General features: G+C 34.7%; 1 pseudogene; it reads right to left on the minus strand.

Moving 5' to 3' along the window:
• Window positions 1-3,550: 3,550 nt before the first annotated feature.
• LOC118020979 lies at window positions 3,551-5,140 on the minus strand (annotated as a pseudogene).
• Window positions 5,141-23,945: the final 18,805 nt, after the last annotated feature.

Genomic DNA, 23,945 nt, shown 5'->3' on the forward strand with positions numbered 1-23,945 from the left:
TCTTTTTGTTTTCTGATTGCTGATGCTAGAACTTCTTTTTTTTATTTTTGATTTTTTTAAAGATTTTATTTATTTATTTGAGAGAGAGAGAATGAGAGACAGCATGAGAGGGAGGAGGGTCAGAGGGAGAAGCAGACTCCCTGCCGATCAGGGAGCCCGATGCGGGACTCGATCCCGGGACTCCAGGATCATGACCTGAGCCGAAGGCAGTCGCTTAACCAACTGAGCCACCCAGGCACCCTGGTCCTTAGTTTCTTACCTAGAAATTGATTTTGTAGTGTTAGGTGATTTCTTCAGCCTCTTCTAGCTCTTTCTGTGCGACCTGGTACTGTTCCATGGTCGTAATTTAATGAGACACATTAACTTTTCAGGCCTCTAAGGAACAATTTCCTTAACACTCAAACATAGTGTTTCACCCTACTTTCTGTCCTATATCTAAGTATGTTTTGCCCCAGGGAAAACAGGCTCAGAGTGCTGTGATGGCAGAGAATAGTTTCTCATTTCCGTTGATTTTATATAAAGGGGAAAAAAGTGGTGTCATAACTCCAGTGGACTTATTTCCTGCGAACTTTAAAAGCTAAGAAATGCTTGAAAATATATCCTCAATGTCACTGATTAGAACGTCCTGTGGAGACAAATTAATTTTCTCTAAATGACATTTGAAAACTTGCTAAGGGCAAAAAACAGGAGAATATGGCTATACAGTGAGTCATTTTATAATTTCAGGATGAAGTTGACCACCTTGTATGATAAGTTTTTGTGGAGCAAACAGGACAAGGTGAGTTTTCCCCAGCTATGAGCAAAGTACCTATTACTAATTTAGAAAAGGGAGGGATAACAGTCTGGAAAATTATAGGCACATTTAAATAACTAAATGTGCTATAAAGATATATGACAAGATTTTGGCGACAAGACTTGGAAGAGTTACGGGTAAATTAATACACAGGGACCAAGTTGGATTTATGAGGCATGAAATAATTACAGACAGTATGAAGAAGAGTTTTATGTTAATGCAAATTGATAGTGATACTCAGACTCTGGTGTTTGCAAACTCTGTTAATATCCAGAAAGTGTGTAACAGAATGGAGTAGAAATAGCTAAGCGAATATTAAATCATGGAACTTTGTAAGTCTTGTTTTTTGAAGAAGATATTATTATTGTAGCAAAATAGATTGTATATTTATGGTGCCAAATGCCCAACATAGAAAATGCAGATAATCAGTGGAACGCTACCTAACAGGAAAGGCATAGATGTATGATTGAGATAACTGCTCTTTGTTTTTTTCCTTATAGACTGGCTACATGTTGAAAGTCATTTTTAAATAGCTTGTACTTATCTTACTCTTTTTCGTATTTTAACTTATGTGATTAGAGAATGGCTTAAATCGTCAGTATGATACATTTTATTCTTTTTATTTTTAATTTTTTTAAAGATTTTATTTATTTGACAGAGAGAGACACAGCGAGAGAGAGAGCACAAGCAGGGGGAGTGGCAGGCAGAGGGAGAGCAGGCTCCCCACTGAGCAGGGAGCCCGATGCAGGGCTCGATCCCAGGACCCTGGGATCATGACCTGAGCTGAAGGCAGACGCTTAATGACTGAGCCACCCAGGCACCCCTGTATGATACATTTTAAAGAATACATTCTCAGTCACAGGGATTTGAATTAATTTAGAAGTTGCAAATTTAAAGTGCTGATGGTAGTATATTCCCCCCAAGTCTAAAGAATATTTGAGGGAGATGCATGTAATCCTTTTGACTGAAAAAAATCAACACTTAAAATTTCATAGAACTAAAAAATGTTTCAAACATGTCCATTACCAGCAGAGTAGTGATTTAGATACTCAGAAGAGCTCTCCTCTTTACATTGAAAATGCATCATTGAGTTCCAAGAAATAAGCGAAATCTTCGAGGGCCCAACAAGCAAACAGCAAAGCTATAAGGTGAAACCTTAGCAAGAAGCAGTGAAGAGTAAGTTAACCTGGAAGCTGAGTTGGCCCAAGGTGTAAATACCCATGCTAAACTAACCCTGAGATTAGATGCTATTATGAGAGTGTATCACAGTGTGCAGGAGCCTAACCAGGAGGGATCAAAGAGCCCCAAGTAGTTACCAGAACCTCTTGGATCATAGCAGAAGCAAACAGAAATCCTTTATAGTTTAAAGTATCTCACTTTTAGGCCCTTAGAATTCCCACAGAGTAAGATCAAGAAAAGAAATGCTTATAATCAGAGATCACAAAATGGAAAGAAAGAAGACACAGGGGTAAGCATCAGCATAAAAAAGAAACACTTCAAATGCTTTTAAAAAGTTTTTTTAGAAAGTATAACTGATATTCTTAAAAAAGGAGAGAAAATGGAATCACATAAAATGCTCAGTTAAAACCACAAAGGCAGAAAAAGTGTGGAAGACAAAAGTAGGAAAAAGGGCAAGAAGAAGAAAAAAGTAACAAATATGGTAGATATCAATCCAACTATATCAGTAATCACTTTAAATATTAATGATCTATATGCACCAATTAAAAGACAGGAGTAGTCAAAGCTGATCAAAGAACAAGATCCCAATATATATTGTCTACAGGAAACTCAACTTGAATAAAAAGACATATTAGATTAATAGTAAAGGGATGTTGAAAGATATACCATGCTAACACTAATCAAAAGAGTGAGCATCTATATTAATTTCAGCCAGAGCAGACTTCAGAGCAAGGAAAGTTATCAGGGATAAAGAAGGAATTGCATAATGATAAAGAGGTCAATACTCCAAGAAGACAAAACAATCCTTAATAAATACATATTTAACAATAGAATATCAAAGTATGTGAAGCAAAAACTGATAGTACTACACAGAGAAGTAGATTAATCTTCTATTATAGTTGAAGACTTCAGTACTCCTCCACCAGAAATGGACAGATTGAGGAGGCAGAAAATTAGTATGGACATAGTTGAACTCAATAGTGCCATCAATTAACTGGATATAATTAACATCATCAATTCGAATTCATCAAACAACAGCAGAATACACATTCTGTTCATGCTCACATGGGACGTTTGCCAAGAATGTACCAGAGTACATTCTGGGCCATATATCACACCTTAAACATTTAAAAGATGGGGCTGAAATTTCCAAGCTTCTAATCATAGCTTAGTCCTTCTGGTGACCAGCCCCCATTCAGGAGCCCACCAACATTGCCTCATAAGAACAAAAGATACTCCTATCACCCAGGAAATCAAAGGGAATTTGTTATACAATGCCACCTCTACATATATCGTTTCCAAATTTGTGGATTTTTTTTTTTTAAAGAAAAGAGTGGAATTTAATCTTTATTTACAGGACACTGCAAGAGAGGAGCTTCCACCTAGAAATAAGAAACCCACTGAGAGGAGGAGCTTCACACAGGTTGTACAGTTTGGAACTGGTCAAGTAGAGTTTCATTGTAAAAAGTGCTACAATAACAAAACACATTTAAAAGGAGTTCTTAGTAGAGAAACAGAAAGACAAACTTCTATCAAACAGAGTACACAACAAACAACTTTCTGCCTCAGCTGTGCAATCTAAAAGTTAAAGGTCTCAGGAGTGCCATCCTGAACTTGGAACGTATAGCCTTCAGAGGTAGTTTCTGGTATAACATTCTGATCTTCCTCTTCCTCTACAGAGAAATACTTCTCAATCAAGTTTAATGAAGCTTCGTACAGAGGCTCATTTTCGTGGTTTTGTAGAGCTTCAATTTTGTCCAAACCTCCACATTCTTCAATCATTATACTAAGTTTCTCAGTTTCACCTAGTTTCTCAGCAGCCTGAAAGATGTTTGAAATGGCATCCAGAATAACCAGAATAATTTTGGTTATCTTTTGCAGTTAAGAGGTTCATCAATAGTTCTGTTACGCCACAATGAACGAGGTATACGATCTGTTCAGCTGTCCCACCACTTGTATAGTTGGTCACAGCCCAGACAGCTTCCTTTTGTGTCTTAAAGTCTGCCTTAGAGAGAACACCAACGAGGAATGGGACTAATCCATGATTCACAACTTGCTGTATCTGGTCCTGGTGACCAGCTGTGATATTTGACATTGTCCACGTAGCTTCCTTCTGAATATGAGTTTTGGGGTTTGTTAGGAGGCTGGGAAACACAACAAGTGCTCCTGCATCTATTACAACCTGAGTCTGTTCACTATCCCAGTGACAATATTTCCTATGGGTCTTAGAGCAAGAATCACAATGGGCAATTAAGTAGCTCCTAGAAGCTTCACAAGCTGGGGCACAACTCCTGTTTTCACAACCATTTCAGTCCATTCATTTGGACCATCAGTAAGGTAGGAAATGGCCCAGCAGGCATCTGCCGATATGTCTGGATCATCATGATGCAGGAGACAAACTAAGGCAGGAAGAATCTGCTCAACAGCATCTAATGTGGGCACAGGATTCTTGTTGCGACAAAGGTTTGAAAGTGTCCAAGTAAGGTTATGTAAGTAACCACGTGCTAAAGATGACATATCAGGAACTGCAAGGAGAGCCAATAGCAGGTCAGCTACACCATACTTGATAACCAAGTCTCGAAAAACTGAACCATCACCTGCAATGTTTCCTAGAGCCCATACAGCTTGTTCACTGATGTGGGCATGGGAAGATGCCAACAGAGACATGAGTGCTGGGATAGCACCTCCATCTACCACAGCCTTGGTCTGTTCTGACATCCCAGAAGCAATGTTAGTGAGAGCCTAAGCAGATTCAAACTGAACGGGACTACAATCAGTTCTGCCCAAGAAGGACAGAAATTTTGGAATCAAAGCAGCCCAGATTATGTTGTCTATGGGGAGCTGTTTTTCCCTAGAAAGCAGTTTCCTAGCAGCTTGAGTAGCCTGGAGCTGGCTTTCCAAATTGTTGCTATTTATGCATTTGACAATGTCATCAACGGACCAATTTACAGTGCCCTGGTTGTTGCGGTTTTCCTGCAGTGGAGAGGTAACGTCATCAGGAAATGAGCCTACGTTTCTCCTTTTCAGCTTCTGGTCATCCTTCTTAGCTTTCCTTAGCTCCACATTAACTTCTGTTTGGTGCTGCCTTATTTCTGTACTGTCTTTCCCCTTGTTCTTGAATCTGTTAGGGCGGGCAGCTGGTGAATTAGCATTCTTGTTGGTGGACATGGTTATGAGACAAAGGGAGAAAGATGGCCGGCTCAGGCTTCCACAGGAGGCGGTCCGGGGCGTGCAGGCTGCGGGTCAGCTGCCCTCAAAATGTCCACCATGGATCACCCCAAAGACAGTGTCCAAATGTGTGGATTGTTGGTCAGATTTCTATTTAGTTCCATTGTTGAATTTGTCTGACCTTGTGCAAGTATCATACTGTCTAAATTATAATAACCATTTAATTGTTAATGAGGTAAGTTTTTGTCAACTCCTTACTGGTGCTTCTTCTCAGGGAGTATCTTGTATATTCTGGAATCTTTTTTTAGGCCTAGTTATTCTAAGTCAATGATCTACTTTCAGCTACATTGTCATCATCATTTGGTACTACACCTGACAATTAACAAATACATATTTGGCATCTACCATATGCTTATACATGAGCTATGTTAGGGGCTGTAGCCCTGAAGTGTGCTGTTATGGCTCCTAACCTAAGAAAGGTTATAGACTTACTCTGAATTTTGTTTACCATGCTCAAAGATAGCAAGCATATTCTCCTTTAAAGGAATGTGGAATTCACAGTTGAAGAAGAAAATATGACCATCTTCCCCTTGATTTTAAGACATGCAAAATAAGACTAAACCTTAGGAGCTTACATCTAAACATAGCTGACTTCCAGCCAATTCCCAATATGTATTTAGAGTCTGGCACGTCTGCACATCTGCATACTTTATTCCACGTTGGTGAAAGTCTGGAAAGATGGTAAAAGTTTGTTAAAACAAAATTAGAAAATCTAGCCTTCAGAGTAAGTAGAGAAGGTACTTCCCTGATGTGATACATGTGCTTGTAAGAAGGCGCTGGTCTTCTAAATAGTCACCATAACCGTTAAAGAAAGTAAATCTTTAGCTACCAGGATTATCAATGCTATTTTGCAGCTAGTACGTGCATTGTTCATGATGGCAGGGAGCATTTTAATTAAGCAAAGTCAGACTTTTGAGGATTAAATCATTTGTCAGTTACCTTCCAAAATGACAACTAGCCAACTGAGAACAAACTTTCATAAATAAGAGGGATAAAGAAGATGTCTAAGGAAATCTTCCTTCTGAAGCCAGGGGACAAATAAAAGACCATGGGGAGGCAGAGGAACAATAGAAAGAAGTGACAAACCAGAAAGCTGACATTTTCACTTAACCCGTCCCATTCCTGCTGTTGAACTTAGGCTGTGATGTTATGGGGTGTTCTGTTCTCAAAGAATTTTGCCAATCAGGAAGAGTGATGAAACCAGAGAGCCCATACAACTGGAAAAGGGCAGATGAGATAGCAAAAGCTTGTCAAGAGGCAGAAGCTTGTGTAAAAAATGTCTTTAGAAGCATATAGCAACAGAAGATAGTAAATTCCAATGGAGGAAAGTATTAGAGGCCATAAAGTGCTATATAATTCTCTCCGTATTCAAAGCCAATGAAAATGAAGAGTTAGGGAGGTTAGGAATTACTTTTGTGTTGAAATGGGGTGAGGCAGCAATTTATTGGACAGTTGCTGGTGCCTGTGCTAGAACAACTTTGTGGAATCTCAGGTTTCTTTGCCATTTGCATGTAGGGTTGGGCCCATCAGAGGTCCTGGGTCCAAAAGCCCATTGCCTAACTCTCCGTATGTGGTGGAAGCATCATACTTTTCAAAAAACCCTAAAGAGGAGTAAACAAAGCAGCAGAGAAAAGCCATTTTAGTACTCCTCTGGTTGAGAACAAATTTCTTTTTTAATGCTAAGAATTATTAGACTTATATAAAATGACTACCTATTAGATTTCTTTATAAAGTCCCTTCTCTGAGCTCCTAAGTGTACACAAAAACCCTAGATACCATGGAAATTTGTGTTGGACTAGTTGTAAAAAATACAGACTTTTGCCCCTTTTTTCTCTTTCCTTTCCTTTCCTTCTGTCTTTTTTTTTTTTTTTTGGCCTCTTTTATCTGTCAGAGAGGTTTAGAGCACAAGTGAATCACAAAAGGAGGCAAAGGACCCAGACAGGAGAAATGATGCCTAGCAGTAGACCATGTATTTGAGTCTGTAATGTGTTTTCATTCTCTCTTCTAAACCTTGAATACAATTCCAATGTGAAAAAAAAAAAAAAAAAGCTTCACAGCTTGCATACATGACTTCTCATTCTCTCTTGTGTTTTTTTCTTTCTTTCTTTCTTTTTTTTTAAGATTTTATTTATTTATTTGAGACAAAGACAGTGAGAGAGAGAGAGCATAAGCGAGGGGGTAGAGGCAGAGAGAGAAGACTGTCTGCTGAGTGGAGAGCCCGATGAGGGGCTCCATCCCAGGACCCTGGGATCGTGACCTGAGCCGAAGGCAGATGCTTAACCAACTGAGCCACCCAGGCACCCCTCTTGTGTTTATTATTTTTTAAATGGCTCATCTTTGAGGTGATTTTAAGTGGGTAGTGTTACAGAACTTATATTTCCTTATTTATGGAACAGTTAATCAAGTGTGCTTAACATTATAATTGTCCATAAGGCCAAATTTGACCACATTGATTACATTGTTAAGGTATTGCTGAATTTCTTATTCAAATACTGTTATTTTCCACTATTTCCAATATTTCCATTATCATTTTTAAGTCAGGTGCTCTGTTTTTGAACTGTTTATGGAACAGAATGGTAGTTAATGTAAATGGCATTTCCCCAAACCAATTCCATTTGCCACAGAACAATCAAAATATCCAGAACACAGCCTCACTTTTACTAATCCATATGGTTTTCTGTAATAAATTGTGTGTACTAGTTGTCTAAACTTACGAAAGTATATTTTGCTTGTGAAAAATAATTTAGCACCATATGTTCATTTATATGATGGGTGTAAAAGATCTGAAATGCTTCTCTTTATTATAAAATATTTTTAAAGTTTTCACATATTTCAAATAGCTAATATTTTTTTAAAAAAACAGTTGTTTATATAACATTTTAGTATATAGTTCAATGTATATAGCTACTTTCATTCAGCCTTGAAAATATGATTTTTTAAAATGAATCACTTATTCTCATAGAAATTTTACATGGAGTATATAATCCTTATAAGCTAAAAAATATATTAAATTGCCACAAAAAGGCTAATGAGTTATAGCACAAAAGGTCATTTTTAAATTTTCTGGCAATTTAGCACATTAGAAGGACACAAATCAGTGGCACATTGTCCTATGCTGGAAAACATCTTGATTTAATCAAGACACTGTGTAGGCTTTTATAATTCAAAATAATTGTACTGTCTGTGAAATCAGACATTCAGATATGTAAGCTACTGTTTTAATAAGAAATGAATCAAAGATTAGAGAAACATTGCATTTACTTTGTTTTCTCTTACAAGCAAATGTAACTTTCTAACACAAAGACATTTCTTTCTATTTACTCTTTAAAGTTTTACTTATACAATTGATGTATATTGTCAACATTAATGAAATGCCTGTCAAAATGTATAACAACATTGAAGTATAACAATTGTAGATTCAAGGATAACTTATCCTTGAAATTCAGGTTTTTACTGACTTTCATTGAATGGAAATTTGAAATGGTCTGTTTGGGGAATTATTTTGATTAGTACTCTCATCATTGATTCCCCCCAAATGCCCTTATTTAAGGAGTAGTCATTACCTTATTTCAAATTAGAAAAATAACATTTTTCTCTTTGTTTTTCTTTCCATCCTGAAAGCAAATGAATTTTAGGGATCGGAACATCAATGGCTAGCCAGTTTAACCATATTCACTGTATGCTCACAAGTGAAGATCATGGGTAAATTTTGCAAGAGGTAATGTAATATATATATTTAATGTATATATAATGTGTATATATATAGAGAGAAAGATCAAGGAAATTGGTGCCAATAAACATAAGTTTGAATTCTAATTTTGCCACATTCCAGCATTTTGAGGACAGCAAATCATTCTCTGGATCTCTCTTTTTAAAAATATCTGTAGGAGGAAGATAATAATCTCATTTAAAAATCATATTTTTCTAAGGAACAAGTAAAATTTTGTAGATGAACATATTAATGAACCATAAAATGCCATACACATCTCTGTTAATATGTAGAATCAGAGATAAAGCAGTCCTTAGGAATGTAAATTGGTGCAGCCACTTTGGAAAACAGTATGGAGGTTCCTCAAAATATTAAAAATAGAACTAACATATGATCTAGTGATTCCACTCTTAGGCATATATTGAAGGAAATGAAATCATTATCTTAAATATCTGCACCCCCATTTTCATTGCATCATCATTTACAATAGCCCAAATATGGAAACAACCCAAGTATCTATTGATGGTTAGATAAAGAAAATTTGGTACACACACACACAAGTGATCTTTACTCATAAAAAGAAGGAAATCCTGCCATTTGCAACAGTATAGTTGGACTTTGAAGGCATTACACTAAGTGAAATAAGTCAGAGTAGGACAAATACTGTATGATCTCATTTATCTGTAGAACCTGATTAAAAAAAAATTCATAGAAACAGATCACTGGTTGCCAAGGTGGGGGGTATGGGTGAAAAAAAAAAGGTAAGATAAAGAGGGCATGATTATTTAGAAATTTGGCAAATTAGTACACCTGGGTGGCTCAGTCGGTTAAGCGTTTGCCTATTTGTACTTTTTCCTAATTTTTATTAGTTTTTTTTGAACTTTTATCCTCAATTTAAAGAGTTCTTTATGTATGAGAATATTAACTCTTTGTTTATGTTATATGTTGTAACCCCCCCCCGTTTTTCAGGTTTTTAAATTTTGTTTGTATCATTTAATGTATTTTTAATTTTTTACATAGTCAAATTTATCAGTCTTTTCATTTATTACATCTTGATGTATGTCTTAGGTGAATAGCCATTCCCTATACCAAAGTTAAAGAGAAAACATTCATGTTTTCTCCTGGTACTCACGTAGTTCTATTTTATTTCATTTTTTTTTTTTAACATTTAGATCCTTAATCTTTAGTTTATTATTAAGATACGATTCTAATTTTATCTTTTTCTAAATATTATCCTGTTGCCAGAGTACCATTTATTTAAAAATTCATCCTCACAGTAGTGATTTGAGGTGCCTTCTTTGTCATATAACAAGTTGCCACATATATTTGTGTATAATTCACTTCATCCAAGAATCAGGGATTCCCCCACCTCTGTTTGTCCAAATCTAATTTGGTGTCTTTCAAGAATGTTTTAAAATTTACTCGTAAAGGTTTGTATCTTTCTCCTGAAATTTATTTCTAAGTATTGATTTTTGTATTGTTATTATAAAAGGGTTTTCTTTACCATTATGTCATGTTTCTTATGTGTGTACAAGAAGAATTTTTTTATTCTTTGTGTTAATTATATATACTAGTATTTTAGTTATTCTTGTGGCTCTGATTTTTATTGTCTAATTGAATTGGCTGATATTTTTAATACATTATGCAACATTTGTATATTAGTCACTGGTCTTTACACCTTTGTTTTATACATACATTTACATATTTTAACATGCTTATTTCTTTTCTTGAAATTTCCTAGTCATCATTGGGTTGAATTAAATTCATCCTCTAGTGCAGAGGTTGACAACCTATTGCCCATTGGCCAAATCCAGTCTACCTCCTGGTTTTAAAAAGTTTTATTAGAACACAGCCACACCCATTTATGTATCTTTTGACTTATATTTTGGCTGTTTTCATACTACAATGGTAGAATTAAGTAATTACAACAGAGACAATATGATCCTCAAATTCTAAAATATTTACTACTTGGCCTTTTATAAAAAAGGGCATATACCTAAGCATAGAATTTCTGGGTCATAGGTAAGTGTATCTTGAACTTTACTAGATAAAGTTGAATTAAAGAATTTCTACCTTTTCCTATCTTTTCCTTATAGTCTAAGAATTTCTATTCCTTGAAATTTTTTTTTATTTTCTTATGCTATGTTAGTCACCATACAATACATCATTAGTTTTTGATGTGGTGATCCATGATACATTCTTTTCGTATAACACCCAGTGCTCCATGCAGTACGTGCCCTCCTTAGTACCCATCACTGGGCTCACACATCCCCCCACCCCCCTCCCCTCTAAAACCGTCAGTTTGTTTCTCAGAGTTCATAGTCTCTCATGGTTCATCTCTCCCTCCAATTTCCTCCCCTTCATTTTTCCCTTCCTTCTCCTAATGTCCTCCATGCTATTCCTTATGTTCCACAAATAAGTGAAACCATATGATAATTGACTTTTTCTGCTTGACTTATTTCCCTTAGCATAATCTCCTCCAGTCCCATCCATGTTGATATAAAAGTTGGGTATTCATCCTTTCTGATGGCTGAGTAATATTCCATTGTATATATGGACCGCATCTTTTTTATCCATTCGTCTGTTGAAGGGCATCTCAACTCTTTCCACAGTTTGGCTATTGTAGACATTGCTGCTATGAACATTGGGCTGCATATGGCCCTTGTTTTCACTACATCTGTGTCTTTGGGGTAAATACCCAGTAGTGCAATTGCTGGGTCATAGGGTAGCACCCCCACACTGTTTTCCAAAGTGGCTGTACCAACTTGCATTCCCACCAACAGTGTAAGAGGGTTCCCCTTTATCCACAACCTGTCCAACATTTGTTGTTTCTTGCCCTGTCCATTTTTGCCATTCTAACTGGTGTAAGATGGTATCTCAATGTGGTTTTGATTTGAATTTCCCTGATGGCTAATGATGAACATTTTTTTCATGTGTCTGTTAGCCATTTGTATGTCTTCTTCAGAGAAGTGTCTGTTCATGTCTTCTGCCCATTTTTTGACTGGTTTATTTGTTTTTTGGGTGTTGAGTTTGAGAAGTTCTTTATAGATTTTGGATACCAGCCCTTTATCTGTAGTGTCATTTGCAAAAATCTCCCATTCTCTGGGTTGCCTCTTTGTTTTGTTGACTGTTTCCTTTGCTGTGCAGAAGCTTTTTATCTTGATGAAGTCCCAAAAGTTCATTTTTGCTTTTGTTTCATTAGCCTTTGGAGATGTATCTTGAGAGAAGTTGCTATGGCCGATGTCAAAGAGGTTATTGCCTATGTTCTCCTCTAGGATTTTGATGGATTCCTGTCTCACATTGAGGTCTTTCATCCATTTTGAGTTTATCTTTGTGTATGGTGTTAGAGAGTGATCGAGTTTCATTCTTTTGCATGTGGCTGTCCAATTTTCCCAGCACTATTTATTGAAGAGACTCTTTTTTCCATTGGATATTTTTTCCTGCTTTGTCGAAGATTAGTTGACCATAGAGTTGAGGGTCCATATCTGGGCTCTCTATTCTGTTCCATTGATCTATCTGTCTGTTTTTGTGCCAGTACCATGCTGTCTTGGTGATCACTGCTTTGTAATATAGCTTGAAATCAGGGAACGTGATGCCTCCAGCTTTGTTTTTTCTTTTTGAACATTTCCGTGGCGATTCAGGGTCTTTTCTGATTCCATACAAATTTTAGGATTGTTTGTTCCAGCACTTTGAAAAATGCCATTGGAATTTTGATCAGGATGGCATTGAAGGTATAGATTGCTCTGGGTAGCATAGACATTTTAACAATGTTTATTCTTCCAATCCGTGAGCATGGAATATTTTTCCATCTTTTTGTGTCTTCTTCAATTTCTTTCATGAGTGTTCTGTAGTTCCTAGAGTATAGATCGTTTACCTCTTTCGTTAGGTTTATTCCGAGTTATCTTATGGTTTTTGGTGCTATTGTAAATGGAATCATTTCTCTAATTTCTCTTTCTACCATTGCATTCTTAGTGTATAAGAAAGCAACTGATTTCTGTGCATTGATTTTGTATCCTGCCACATTACTGAATTGCTGTATGAGTTCTAGTAATTTGGGGGTGGAGTCTTTTGGGTTTTCCACATAAAGTATCATGTCATCTGCGAAAAGAGAGAGTTTGACTTCTTCTTTGCCAGTTTGAATACCTTTTATTTCTTTTTGTTGTCTGATTGCTGTTGCTAGGACTTCTAGTACTATGTTGAACAATAGTGGCGAGAGTGGGCATCCTTGTCGTGTTCCTGATCTTAAGGGAAAGGCTCTCAGCTTTTCCCCATTGAGGATGATATTCACTGTGGGTTTTTCTTAGATGGATTTTATGAACTTGAGGAATGTTCCTTCTATCCCTATACTCTGAAGAGTTTTAATCAGGAAGGGATGCTGTATTTTGTCAAACGCTTTTTCTGCATCAATCTAGAGGACCATATGGTTCTTCTCTCTCCTCTTATTATGTGTTCTATCACATTGATTTGCAAATGTTGAACCACCCTTGCATCCCAGGGATAAATCCCACTTGGTCGTGGTGGATGATCCTTTTAATGTATTGTTGGATCCTATTAGCTAGGATTTTGTTGAGGATTTTGGATTCCATATTCATCAGGGATATCGGTCTGAAATTCTCCTTTTTGATGGGGTCTTTGCCTGATTTGGGAATTAAGGTAATGCTGGCTTCATAGAATGAGTCTGGAAGCTTTCCTTCTGTTTCTATTTTTTTTGAAACATCTTCAGGAGTATAGGTATTATTTCTTCTTTGAATGTTTGGTAGAATTTCCTAGGGAATCCATCAGGCCCTGGACTCTTGTTTTTGGGGAAGTTTTTGATCACTGCTTCAATCTCGTTCTTGTTTATTGGCCTATTCAGGTTGTCAACTTCTTCCTGTTTCAGTCTTGGCAGTTTATAGGTTTCCAGGAAGGCATCCATTTCTTCCAGGTTGCTCAATTTATTGGCATATGGTTGTTGATAATAATTTCTAATAATTGTTTCTATTTCCTTGGTGTTAGTTGTGATCTCTCCCCTTTCATTCATAATTGTATTAATTTGGGTCCTTTCTCTTTTCTTTTGGATAAGTCTGGCCAGTGGTTTATCGATCTTATTAATTCTTTCAAAGAACCAGCTTCCAGTTTCGTTGATCTGATCTACTGTGTTTCTGGTTTGTAATTCATTGATCTCTGCTCTAATCCTAATTATTTCTCTTCTAATATGTGGCTTAGGCATTGTTTGTTGCTTTTTCTCTAGTTCTTTAAGGTGTAAAGTTAGTTGGTGAATTTGGGATTTTTTTTTCTTGAGTGAGGCTTGGATGGCTATGTATATCCCCCTTAGGACTGCTTTTGCAGTATCCCATAGGTTTTGGACTGATGTGTTTTCGTTCTCATTGGTTTCCATGAATTGTTTAAGTTCTTCTTTGATTTCTTGGTTGACCCAAACATTCTTGATTAGAGTGGTCTTTAGCTTCCAAGTGTTTGAATTTCTGCCAAATTTTTCCTTGTGATTGAGTTCCAGTTTTAAAGCATTATGGTCTGAGAATATGCAGGGAATAATCTCAGTCTTTTGGTATCGGTTGAGACCTGATTTGTGACCCAGTATGTGGTCTATTCTGGAGAAAGTTCCATGTGCGCTTGAGAAGAATGAGTATTCTGTTGTTTTAGGGTGGAATGTTCTGTATATATCTATGAGGTCCATCTAGTCCAGTGTGTCATTCAAAGCTCTTGTTTCGTTGTTGATTTTCTGTTTAGATGATCTGTCTCTTGCTGAGAGTGGAGTATTGAGGTCTCCTACAATTAACATATTCTTATCAATCTGACTCTTTATTTTGGTTAACAGTTGGCTTATGTAGATGGCTGCTCCCATGTTGGGGACGTAGATATTTAGAATGGTTAGATCTTGTTGGATAGACCCTTTAAGAATGATATAGTGTCCTTCTGTGTCTCTAACTACAGTCTTGAGCGGTGTAGGATCCCCACAGCCAGGCACCCTCCTGCTGCCATTTATCCTCCGATAGCTGCCTGCAGAATCAGGGCTCCCTGCTTCGTATCTCAAAACCAACCACCTGTGATATTCTGCTTGTAGAGATCCAGATCTTCTTACATCTCAGGCTGGTTTCGTGGGTGCTCAGAGTGGTCTGGTAGATATCCAGCTCAATTCCGAGGACCAGTTGGAATAGGGTCCCCTACTCCTCCGCCATCTTTTCCTCTGTCCCCTCCTTGAAATTTTGACAAAAACTTATTTATATAAAAATATAAATCTGGTAGTTTTCAACTAGAGGTATGACTACTAACAGTTTCTTTAATCTCTCTATTTTAGATCTTTCATGCTTATTAAATCAATTTTAATAATTTCTATTTTTGTAAAAATTCTCATTTTTTATGATTTTACATATGAAATTAGTAACTGACTTAAAATACTACTGTAATTTCAGACCTGTACTATATCTGTAAGTATATGACCTTTTCCATTGCTATTCCTTATTTTTCTTCCTTTCTTTCATCCAGTGTGTTTATCTAGCAAAGTAATATCTTCAAAGGACCATTTTGCAGTTTATGTTCTCTGTAAAGTTTCTTGGTTTTCACTACATTAATTTTTTTTGCTCTTTTTATGTCTTCTACTTCCTATGGGTTTACTCTCATTTTAATTATATTTAACTTTGCAAGTTGGATACTGGGCTAATTCCATTTTCTTCTTTTCTTGCATAATTATTTATTGCTGATCATTTTCCTATAAGCAATATTTTATGTGCATCAGTCAACTTTTATATGTAATGCTTTTATTATTGTTCTATTATAAATGTTTCTAAGTTCCATATACTTTTTTTCTGGGACACATAATTATTTACAATATATATTTTTAATATTTTATTTATTTATTTGACAGAGAGTGAGAGAGGGAACACAAGCAGGGGGAGTGGGAGAAGCAGGCTTCCCACCAAGCAGGGAGCCCGATGTGGGGCTCGATCCCAGGATCCTGAGATTGTGACCTGAGCCGAAGGCAGACGCTTAACCGACTGAGCCACCCAGGTGCCCAAATTATTTACAATATTTTAAAATTTTTTCTAACATTTTTCTTCTGTTGTTTAGTTAGATATTTCCAGCTTTGGTGATTTTAGTTAGGGAATAAGATCTGTGTAGTTTTTTTTTTTTTTTTTATATTTTGGTTATTTATTTGGATCCTACTACATAGTTATCCTTTATACATGTTCTTTGTATTTTTGAAGTGATATATAATCTTCTATTACAGTTTTTCACTCAACATTTGGTCAATAACAATGAATGGATGGTAATGCAAATAGATGAATGCACGAACATTTTGTGATAGAAATAAAAATTTCAGGTCTAAGGTTGTCAAATCATTAATAGTTGTCATCTCCCATTTATAAATTCTCTTTATTGGGGCACCTGGGTGGCTCAGTTGGTTAAGCGACTGCCTTCAGCTCAGGTCATGATCCTGGAGTCCCAGGATCGAGTCCCGCATTGGGCTCCCTGCTCGGCAGGGAGTCTGCTTCTCCCTCTGACCCTCCCCCCTCATGCTCTCTGTCTCTCATTCTCTCTCTCAAATAAATAAATAAAATCTTTAAAAATATATATATATAAATTCTCTTTATTTAGGTTTTATATTTTGTTTCATTTTAACATTCACTTTGATATACTGAGAATGAGAGGTCTATTATATATCAAAGTAGAGATATTATTTAGGCAGGCAGACTGCAAAAAAGGAATTCAAAGAGAAATACTAAGTTAAAATATGAAATTAAGCATAATTAGTCTGTAAATAGCAAGACTCAATGAGATCATATATAGCTTATAGAAGGTCTTTAGTCAACATTTGTTAATTAATTTATTAATTAGTAGGGGGGCATTTCAGATAGAAAAGAAACTGCAGAATTCAGAGGTTAGGTTGAGAAGGAGAAGGCCAAACAGAAAAGTAAGGAGTGATGGGCCAGAAAGAGCAATATCGAGAGGGGCAGAATTTTCAGTGAGCCAAAAAGGGAAGGGGTTTCTAGGATAATTGAGTCCTAAATTACAGAATTCTTCTAAGATGTAAAATAAGACAAAAATATATGGAAATACTTATTAATGAATATTGATTACTTCACCTGTCTGCTCTAGGCACCAAAACTTTATGTACAGTGGTTAACTGGATCTAAACAGGTTAACTTTGAGTTTCTAACCTTTTTCTAACCATTATATGACCTCAGATTACTGCTGTAATATGAAAAGGAAAATAGGTTGTCTGAAAAATCTTCATGTACAACATCACTAATCAAACTTCAGAGCAGTAACTTCAAGGCAATGGGAAGATTTAATCTTCCATGAAATACAGTGCTAAATAAAGAAACCTAGTGACCATTTTGCAAATAAAGACATTCATCAAGTATAGATGGGATGAATGTCAGGAAGTTGAATACCCATTTGGTACATATGCACCATATAATTAAAAAAAAATTAACTGCTTCTGGAAATGTCATATTTGAGAAATGGTTTTAAAAATCTACAGACAAAGGCAGATTTAGGAGAAGGAACAAAAAGTCATTTTAAATATTTCTAAAATGTGTTATATGGCAAGCTTTTTGAGAACTTGCGTGTGTGTGTGTGACAGAGAGAGTGTGTTTTCATAGTCATATTTTTATACTGGAGTACTTAAATTACTCCCATTTAAAAGTGTTAGAGAATTGATAGAAGCCTAATGTTTCTGAGAGCAATGGGAATTTGAAAAAGGGTGCTGAAACAGTACAGAAATTACTTTATTTGGACAGGTTCTTGATAATTCAGGAAGAACTATGGACTCACCATTTCAGGAGCACAGATTGTTCATTAAGTTATCTTCGTATGTTCATTTTTTTGTTTAATGCTAAAAACAAAACAAAACAAAATCAAACAGGTTTGGGAATAAGTTTAAGAACTTTCATAACTTTTTGTTAATACCTGCTATCTCTCTGTATAAATTGGCATATTTTTTATCAGATTGAATTACTGATAAAAAAGTATTTTCTTTGTAAGAATTGAGCTTCAGTGGGCTAAATTTCTAAAATACACGTTAAAACTTTTTTTCACTATAGAAAAGATATTAATAAAGAATTCAATTTTATGTTTAATTATTACCTTAATAGTTCAGTCTTTGAACAAATGAGGCCAAGTCTGTTAATAATTTGAAATATGATTCAAGTAATTGCTAGTATAGTTCTTATGGAACTTGAATGATTATATTTGATCTTTTAATCAAGCCATGCATTCAGTTTTGTTTATTTTTTGTTAATATCATTTTCATTAGTGACTTTTGACTTGATTTATGTTTACTCTACTTCTAGTCTTATAGAACTTAATCATAGATATGAGAAAAAAAGCCTTAAGATATTTCCAATGTGTTTACAATTATTTTTATCAATAGGTAGTACATTTCAGTCTATTTGCATGTTATTAGATGCTGCTATGGTGTTTTTCAACTTTGTGTGTGTGTGTATATATATATTTTATCAACGGTTTGTGAGAGTGATCTTTACTCCATATCTTTACCAAAAATTGGCATTGTTAAACTTTTTTTACTTATTGGTCCTTTAGTTTTCTGGGAAACACCAATATATATATACTTTTTTCTATTCGGTTGCATATATTTTTCTTAATTATTAATAAAAGCTATTTTTGCAATTTGGGTTGAAATTGTTTTTTTCATTTTTGTTACACGTATTTTCTCATATTTGAGGGTCTTTTATTAAGCAGAAGTTCTTAATTTTAATGTAATCAGTGTTTTCAACTTTTCAAATTACATATACATTTCGGGGATTTAAGAAATAATTTTACTGTTTCTAGATAAATAAGATGTGGCTGATATTTGTTTCTAAAACTTTTAGGTCATGTTCTTCACATTTTTAATTTTAATGCATGTGGAATAAATTTTTGCTTACAAAAAGCGTTAGTTATCTTTTAGTAATTGATTTCTAAGTTCACTGCATTGGTCAAAGGTTTCATAATCTATAAAATATATTTTTGAAACTTTGTGAGTTTAATTTTTAATTAAGTTTCTGTGTCTGTTTATTCTGTAATTTTTGATAGTACAATTCTGTGTACGTTCATTAAATTATGCTGTATTCTTAGTAATTTGTAAGTGGCATCTTGTAATACCCATTGTGATCATGGGTTCATCAATTTCTGTTATTCTCTATATAACAAAAGAGGTTTACATGCATTTAAACTTAGAATTTTAATATCTTCTTAATCAATTAAAACTATTATGTTTATATAGTTACCATTTTTATCTCTAGTAATTCTTCTCACCTTAAAATCTCTGTTTTATCCTAATCACACTACTTCAGCATTCTTTCATTTGTCATTTTCCTGTATGTGTTTTCAGACCATCCCTTGCAGTCTTTCTGTGTTACTATGTTTGGAACAAACATCTTATCATGATCAAAAATGTTGGAGTGGATCTTTAATCCAGCCCAACAATCTATGTCTTTCAGTTGACTCATTTTACTACATTTATTGAGATAATTTCAAATGTATTTGAATGTATTTGAACATTCTTGTCATCTTCCTTTTTTCTCTCTTTTTCTCCTTTCTTACTTCCTTTATCAACATTTTTTCCATTCAGTTTTTCTCCCTTGTACTAGATTTGAAATTTTTCTTTCCATTTCTATTCTTAATTAGTTATACTTGAAATACAACTATGAATTTTATTACTATTTCTAGGGTTAATCAGTGTCTAACTTCCTTCTAAATAATTCATTGAACTTAGGATGTTTTCATTTTGATTACACACACACACACACACACACACACACCCTCCCTCCCAGTTTACATGGACTTAACATCCAGCTATTTAGTTCTTGTAAGTTTATTTTTAATTAAAAAATGTATCTAATTTAATATATTGACTTAGTATTCCCATAACCAATAAATAATGTATATCTAACCCAATATTTATTTTCCTCTTTTTCTATACAGTGTTGTTCTAAAGATAATCGTTTAAGTTTCATTGTTAGCTCCATTTTGCATAGAAAGAAAGCTTGTGTAGCCCAGTCTTTTACTGGTGTCAAGGCCCCTTACCTGTGCTGTCTAATACCATAGGTCCTAGCTCTGTGTGGCTTTTAAAATTTAAATTAGGTAGAGTGTGGGACCCTTGATCTCTGGTCAGGGTTTGAGCCCCATGTTGGGCATAGAGTCTACTTAAAAAAAAAAGAAAAAGTAAATTAAACTTAAATAAAATTAACCATTTAAATCATCAGCTGCACTAGGCATATTTTAAGTGCTCAATAGCCTCATCGGTAGCACAGTAGGAAACACTTCCACATGGGAGGTCCAGTTGGTTGGCACTGCTGGAGGGCCTGAGAACTCTCACCCCTCATTGACCAAGAATAATTTCTTTTTTCTCAAATGGTCCTTTAACTGGAGCTTTGAGAGTTAAGCATCTTAATTTTCAGTGCTCTGGTTTTCTGATTTGGATATTTGTCCCTTCTTTAGTATTTACTGTTTTCTTCAATTTACCACCTCTGTTAATCTAAATAGGTTCTTCAGAATTTCCCCCATTTTAAAGAAACTTAGAAATGCATCTTAAAATATGCTTATTGTAATTTATTCAGTATCTATGAGTTTTCAGAGGGCAGTAGAACACTATGATACTGGAATAAAAGACAAGGTTAACTTATTTTTATTATTCTCATATATTTTCATACTATTGTCTTTTTCTGTGAACTGTCACTGTACCCTTTACAAATTATCAATTAATTTGTGTGTGTGTTAGTGTGTGTGTGTGTGTGTGTGTGTGTGTGTGTGGACTTGAACGAACTCTGAAGGAAACCACCCATTTGTTACCAGATGTTTTTTGGTGATGTTGCTTTTTTGTTGTTTTTGCTTTGTTTCTCTTTGATGTTTGCTTTTGACTCTGTAATAATATATATTGCCAAGGAGACTACTTTATTCTAATTTACATACCGTTTTTATGGCTTCTCATGTTTCATGTGAAATTTAGGAAGACTTTTTTTCACACTGAAGATATACATTCTTCTTGTACAGTTGCAGTTTATTTTTCATGTTTAAATCTTGAACCCATCAGGAATTACTTCTAGTGTAAGCTATGAGATAGTAGTTTTATATATTCTCAAGACGTACAAATTTTTCCAACACTGTTCGTTGAATAATCCATTATTTTCACTGATAATAAAAAAATATTGATTTATATGCAGAAGTCCTGTGAGTGTGTGTGTGTGTGTGTGGTAATAAAGGTCTAGTTTAGGACTATTTATTTTCTCCTTCCTTGTGGTTTCTCTGTCTAATTTTGCATCAGTACCAGAATAATAGGATTTCTAGAACTTTACTGTTGCTATTGTTGTTATTCTTTTTCTTCTTGTCATTTTTAATGTCTATATGTAGAAACTTTAGAACTCACTTGTTTAAAAAAAATTACATTGCGGTTTTTATTGGTAACAGATTATGCTTTATATATTAATTTAGAAAATTTAACATTTTATCTTACTGAGCGTTTCTAACCAGGAACAGCATATTGCCTTTTAATTGATTCAAATTTTATTTTTATGTTCCACAAGAGAGTTTTAAAATTTATTTCATATGAATCTTGAACATTACTTTTTAAGTATATTTCTGTAGGCTTAATCCTTTCTTGTTGCTATTATAAATGGATGCTTGTCAAACTGGTTTTGTTTTTGATAGAGGAAGGCAATTTAAATTCCAACCTCCCAAGAGATTGCCCTTATTTTTTAAAATAGTTTTTCAGTTGGTTTACTTTAGTTTTCCAGGCACACAGTGTTGTTTGGGGTAAATAATGATGGTTTTGCTTGTTTCTTACCTTATTTCTCTCTTTTGTCAAATCATGTAAGCTATTATGTCCAAATCAGTGTTAAACAGGAGTGGTGATAGTGAATATCCTTGCAGTGTTTCTAAATTTAACAAGAGCACTGATTTGTACATGAAAATCTACATTCATATTAATTTCTAAATTCTAGATTTAGATCTGAATATATGTTTAAACTTATATCTATATCCTAATGTCAAATAAATATCCATGTTTTAATCTTTTTGGTACTATTTAAATCAAACATGGATGTTAAATTTTTATCACTTTTTTTAACATATAAGAAGTGATTACAAATATTTTATATTTAAATCTATATTGTGCAAATTATATTAGTAGATTCCTTCAATATTGAATTATAACTGAATCCAGTAAGATTTTAATTAGTAATAATTATTGTGTTATGCTCCTATATTTTGTCTGCTAATATTTAATTTAGGATTTGTGTTCAGTAAGTGAAAATGTATTATTCTTTTCTTTGCTTGTCTTTCATTTTGTTCAGATTCGTTAAAGGTGCTCTTGAGCAATTTAAATAGCATAAATTTTTTGTTGCTTAAGTAATTGGTAGAATTCCATGAATTTCCTGAAGTATCTGTGATTAGTGCTTTGTTTTGGATTAGTTTGTGTGTCCAGAGGTGTGGGAGGTGAGAGGTTGTTCTTTCACAGACTTCTCTATTTCTTCTATGGTAATCTGTATGTTTCAATTTGTAGCTATCTTGAGTGGGTTATCTTTGATTATTTTATCTACATTTGCAAATTAATATTTTATAATTCTTTAATGCCATCTTCTATCTTTTATTTTTGTTTGTGGTGTATTTGGTTTTTTCCCTTTTGAAAAGTTATTAAAGATTTATCAGTTTTATTCTTTATTTTACCTTTAGACTCATTTATCAGAATTTAACTATATCCTACATATTTTTCTATATATTTATTCTGCTTTCCTTATTGCTCTTTAGCTTTTTAGATTGGATATTCATTATATTTTTTTCTGCTTAGTAATATAAATCATTAGACTACTCAGTATTTTTCTAAGCATTGCTTTAGATGTGTTAAATAGGCTATTAAAGTAATGTTTTCATTATTACCCATTTCTAGGCAGTCTGTATTGGTTTTAAACCAAAAACTATTTGAGAGATTTTTTATATTTTAAAGTTTTGACATTAGGGAAATTCCCCTCTGTTCTCCTTTTTTGAAATTTATAATGTTTTGTATTTCTTTTTTTTTCCAAGATTTTATTTATTTCAGACAGAGAGAGCAAGAGAGAGAGAGAGAGAGCACAAGCTGGGGGGGAGGGGCAGAGGGAGAAGCAGACTCCCCACTGAGCAGGGGGTGGGGGGCGTGGGGTTGGATCCCAGGACCTTAGGATCATGACCTGAGCTGAAGCAGACACTTGGCTGACTGAGCCACCCAGGCACCCCAAGATTATAATGTTTTGGACATTCCACTAATATATCCTGCTGTCTCATTTCATTCTTATAACAAACCTGAGAAGTATACCTTTCTGTCCACATTTTGAAAAATGAAAAGGGATTCTATGTTATTTAATAACAGGATACATCATGGAAAAATAAGAGTGAAAGTTAAAATTAAGCCTACCTCTTTCATATGTCAAGTATTTCTTTTTTCAGGTACATGTAAAAAGAATTAATGTATTTCATGTAAATGAAAGGATGTGATTAAATGGCCCACAAGGGCCTGAGGTACCAGCAGAAGTGGCATCATCCACCCTTCTGGTGGGATGTATAGCTTGAAAGGAGTAAGAGATGGCAGTGGAAATGGTGGAGTTTATGGAGACAAGTTTAACAGAGGACCCTGCTGTATTAGGTGCCTCACTGCCTTTTCAGATTTTCTTGCCTTGAGTCACAGACAATGCCATCTTGCCATAAAACTGCAGTGCTTGTTAGTTACCATTTTGTTTTTTTTATTTCCCCATTTAATTGTCTTACATCATGATGGCATGGAATCTGAAAATTGGACACTAAATAATACTGTCACAATATGTTGTCTTAATGATCTGTTGAAGAGAAGGTATCATTTAGGGCTTCTTTGATTACAGGATGAATAATAAAAAATTCAAAATTACAAACATAATTTCATTTGTAACTGAGGAATCCCCTCTCTCTTTTAAGCTTGGGTTATTCCCTTGAGAATGCACAGAAGATCTTACAGATACCCTATCTTGCAATTAAGAAACTGAATCTCTAGGAAGCATTCTATAGCTTAAGTGCTGTGACTGGAAGGTTCTG

Source organism: Mirounga leonina, unplaced genomic scaffold (genome assembly GCF_011800145.1).
Source record: "Mirounga leonina isolate KUSES-001 unplaced genomic scaffold, KU_Mleo_1.0 Mir_174, whole genome shotgun sequence".
Lineage (NCBI taxonomy): Eukaryota > Metazoa > Chordata > Mammalia > Carnivora > Phocidae > Mirounga > Mirounga leonina.